Here is a 4727-nt window from a genome sequence, read left to right as displayed (position 1 = left end):
GCACAAGGGGAGAGGGATTTGAGGTGTCTGTTACCACATCAGCTTTCCACCCCCTGCTGGGGAAGGAGTACACCTGGTTTTGGTAGAAGCCACTCGACAGAGGAGCCTGTCGGGAATACAGTCTGTGGGGTCGCAGTCAGAATTGACTGAGCATGCACACTCACACGTGCACACTCAAAAGTAAAACAGGTTATTTTAGCCTTGAGATTTATTTCTCTATACTTAGGTAGTGAATTTTTATATGTCTGATTATATTTTCTAGTCAATTTCCATTGTGATTTTAGAGATTTCTTCCCCCTAAGGAAGTCCTACGTACCAATCAATAATAAAAATAGCAGTTAAGAATATTAGTTTTTTACTTTAAGGAATAGCATGTGTATATTAATTATAGTATACAGGTAATCCTTGCTGAGTGAGTACACTAAAATATAAAATACATCAAATAGATTTTAATAAATTCTAGTTTTTAGGGTTTACTGTGATTGAATTTAACTTCAGTATTCAATCATGATGACCCTTTCACTATCACTATTTAGGAAAATTGCCTATTTAAATATGGCATAGAAAATGTTCTGAATCTTCTTTTTTTCCTAATAAATATTTTAGAGCTCTAAAATTCTTCTTCTTGGTGTTATTGTGCTGTGTTTCACAAATTTTGATGTGAAATATCTTTATCATTGAGTTCTAAATCTTTTTAAATTTCGATTATGATTCTCTTTTTAACCATATTTAGTTTAACAGCATATTGAAATAATAAAAATCTATCCTTTTATTAAGTTCTAAATATTTTACAATTTTGGCATGAGAAGAGAGTATGTATAATTTCATCCTTTGAAATATTTCCTTCAAAAACAGTTTATTCTTATAAAATATTTATCTTCTGTTTCTTTCAAAGTATGTGTGTATAAAACAGAATGCTTAGCATTATTGATTACAGATACCTTAATTTCTCTCTCTTTTTGTCCTGTCTGATAGCACTGCCTGAGAAGAGTATGTTAAAATCTCCAATTGCAGTAGTTGATTTTTTATCTTTTCTGTAGTTCTATATGTTGCTTGAGGCATATTGTTAGGTATTTATCTTCTTGTTCCATAATCTTATCCCTTTATCAATGTAAAATGACCCTCTTTGTGTTTACTAAGGTTATTAACTTTATTTTGATTTATATTTGCCCAGGATAGCTTTATTTTTTAATTTTCAACCTTTGTCTTTTTGCTTTAAGTGTCTTGTAGTCAACACATTATTGGATTTAAAAAATACATTGGAGAATCACTGCCTTTTAATTTGTGAGTTTAATCCATTTATATATTATATACTGCAGTTACCATTATGTTAGGATTTCTGTGATTTTACAGTTTTTACTTAATTATTTTTGATACCTTTTGCTTTTTAATTTTTTTCCTTTCCTCTTTTCTCTCTACTAAAGCAAGTGTTCTTCTGCTCTTTCCACTAATGTATATTCTGTCTTTGTTTTTAAGGTAGCTTTGAGATTTGTGATCTCATTTATCTATTGGCTTCTTAAACTTGATGGCTGAGGTGGTAAAGAATCTGCCCGCAATGCAGGAGACCCGGATTCAATCCCTGGGTTGGGAGATCTCCTTCAGAAGGGAATGGCTATGCACTCCCGTATTCTTGCCTGGAGAATTCCACGGATAGAGGAGCCTGGCGGACTACAGTCCATGGTCTCAAAGAGTTGGACGTGACTGAGCAGCTTCCACTTTTCTTAAACTCAACCATGTTTCTTTCTCCATCTCTAATAAGATAAATAACTAATGAACTCTACATTTCCTTTCTGTGCTGCCCACCCCCATCATGTTGATATGACTCTAGGTTCTGGATCAATTTGGTTATTTTTTCCTTTTTTCTTTTGTCTTAAAGTTTTCAGAGAACAACAGTAGACATTGAAAATCTCATAGTGCTTCATTTATTTAAATATTTGAAAATTGTCTTTTAAGAGTGTTATCGCTGCAGTTTTTTATGTGCCAAAGTTTGGGTGATTGTATGTCTAATATGTTTATTATGCCGTCACATTTGAATGGCAGTTTGAGTATACAGTTGTATGCTCAAAATTCTCCTTCAGTACTTAAAACATATTGCTGTGCATTCAGTTTTACTGTTGAGAACTCTGATGTCATTCTGGGTCTTTTTAAAAAATATCTTCCCTGTCAGGATGCTTTTTATTTTCTTCTCCATATTTGATATTCTCAGATTCCTCAATAACATATCTTATGAGCACCATTTTCTTTATTTCCCTGTTTGGTACTCTGAGTCCTTTATTAAATAGATTGAAGTCTTTCGAGGTCTTTGAGACTCTTTCATTTTGAGGAATTGGTCATTATCTCTTTAAATATGTCTGCTCAGTGTAGTTCTTTTTCTGGGGTCTGGATGTTGGCAGTTTCACTTCTCTTTTGTGTTACAGATCTCTAAATGCTGAATTTTTGTTGAGTTTGCTCTCCTGGCTTTCCTTGTGTTCTTAGACATTGTAGGTGCAAGTCCCTTGCTCAGGAGGGCTGTGTGTGTGCCTGTGCTTAGGATGGTTTGGAGTCTCCTTCTCTTCTCCTTTCTTTCTTTCTATTCCACTTCTGGCTTTGCCTTTATCGGGTTCACCAGGTTGAACCAGGTGTTTTGGTTCAGAACCAGCAATTATTCCCGTACATAACTCTCATTCCGGGGAGGGGAGCACACAAGCTTACTAAACCCATTTCATAGGCAAGCAGGGCACTTCATCATAGATTTTTGACCTTCATTTAGTGTGGTGTCTCCCAACCCCTAATTCCACAACAAAAGCCTGGTTCTACCCCCGAATCATGCCTGGTGTAGGTGTATTGGTCTAAGGACACCCCAGGATTGAAATGTCTACTGGTTCTGCTGGTTTTGATGAGTCCTGGAGCCAGTAGACTTCTGGCTTGAGCTCCACTGACTTCTGAAACTATTTTCTTTTTATTTCTATTTCACAGAAATGTGAAGCAAGTTTTTCAACTACAAGTTTATTTTTAAAAAATAAAAAAGAAATCATTTCATTTTTGTTGTTTTGGGTATATGTGGGAAAAAATGTGGGTGTCCTTTTAAAATTTCATTGTCTTCTTGACTGAAAATTTCCTGACTGATCTTTATTGTTAAAGTGTTACTGTTGCTATAAGTACAGTTAGTGTTGCTATAAGTACAGTTACTTTGTTCTCAATAAATCTTTCTTTGATTCTAGTGACTAGCTGCTTGATATTTAGGAGCATCTAAGTTTATTCTGATCTGTATTGTAAAAGTGTTAACTGTGTTGTTGTAAGTGTAGTTACTTTGTTCTCAATAAATCTTTCTTTGGTTCTTGTGACCACTAGCTGCTTGATATTTAGGAGCATCTAAGTTTATTCTGATTTGATGGAAGGGGTGTTTGTGTGCCAGGAGAACTACAGAGGGAATCTCCTGTTGTCTTCCAATTAACCAAACGTGTAACTGGGGGGTTTGTCAAGAGTTAAGTTCAACTAATGCATTAGCTCTTTTTTTTTTTTTTGCTTTATTTCTTTCCTCTTTTCTGTCCATTTTCCTTTTCTTTCTTTCTTCTGCTAATTCATCAGCCAGGATGTTTGAGAGGTGGGGACATGGACCAGCCTTACTAGTGCAGATAGGCTGTCCCTGAGAAATAACAGAAACCTTCTACAGTTTCAGCTCATGCCCAAGCATTCTAGGCTAAGTAGAAAACAGCTGGAGAGGGATTCAAAGGGAACCATCTCTGACTTCTTAACGATTAGGAAGTGATTTGAGAGGAGGACAAAGAAGAAATGAATGAAATGGGAAGGATAACTGTGAGCCTCATTCCTTCCAACAATGCAATGGCAGTTCTGTTTAAGTGAAATTAGCAGAAGATGAGTGGAGAGTTTCACCTTGTCATCATCAGACCAAGAAAGTTCAGTTGACTAGAGTAAAAGTTGATTAGTATATTAGAATATAGGAGATACACATCCTCTGTGTTAACTATGGTAGAATTATAGAGTTCTTCTTCCCTCTTCCTGTTCAGTTCTCTGCCAGTCATTGAAGATTGTTTTAGTCGCTCATGAGAACAAACCACTCCTGCACATGCTCAGGGTCATAAAGAAATCAGAATAAGTAATGAATCTATTGGCTTGGTCAAAAAGTTTGTTCGAGTTTTTCCAGAAGCCATAATGGAAAAACTCAAATGAACTTTTTGGCCATCCCAGTAGCTGGCATGAAGGCATGTCCTTGTGAATATTTTTTTTGGTCCATTTTTTAATGTGAGTCTATGTCTAGGGGGAGGTCCTAAATACTTACAACACTTCTTTCTCTTTACCAGAATGACAGCAACCACCACCACCACCACCACCAGTAAGGAGAAGCCTGCTCCTTACACTAAAGTTCCTCCAGGGTTCTCTTCCATTTTTACATCTTCTCCATTGCTCTCTCCATCCATTGCCATGACTTCACTCTACCCACATACCTCTCACATCAATGAAACTATCCCAGACCTCTCTGCAGGGCCCTGGAGCTGTTTAACCAGATCCCCTGGATCTGTTACTCATCCCTCAAACCTGTGTCCTCAAAACCATGTCCACAGCTGGTTTATGTCCCACACCCAGCTCACTTGCTCCTTGCTTTTCATTCCCTGTTTCAATCGATAACTCTCCATTCACCCAGTTATCTAAGGCAAGAACTTGAGGGTCGTGTGCCTTGTACACTACATATGAATGAATTGTGTTCCGAGAACACATTTGTGAGCCCA

The 4727-nt window shown here is 36.7% G+C and overlaps 1 protein-coding gene across 2 annotated transcripts in view; it reads left to right on the top strand.

The window, feature by feature from the left end:
• Positions 1-4727, top strand: part of ARHGAP10 (Rho GTPase activating protein 10) — a 215870-nt gene that overhangs the window by 176067 nt on the left and 35076 nt on the right. The gene's annotated exons all lie outside the window — the stretch shown is intronic.

The sequence above is a fragment of the Bison bison genome, unplaced genomic scaffold (assembly GCF_000754665.1).
Source record: "Bison bison bison isolate TAMUID 2011002044 unplaced genomic scaffold, Bison_UMD1.0 scf7180017864146, whole genome shotgun sequence".
NCBI classification, from domain to species: Eukaryota; Metazoa; Chordata; class Mammalia; order Artiodactyla; family Bovidae; genus Bison; species Bison bison.
Note: the sequence above shows the minus strand (reverse complement) of the source record. Positions and strands in the feature narration are given on the sequence as shown.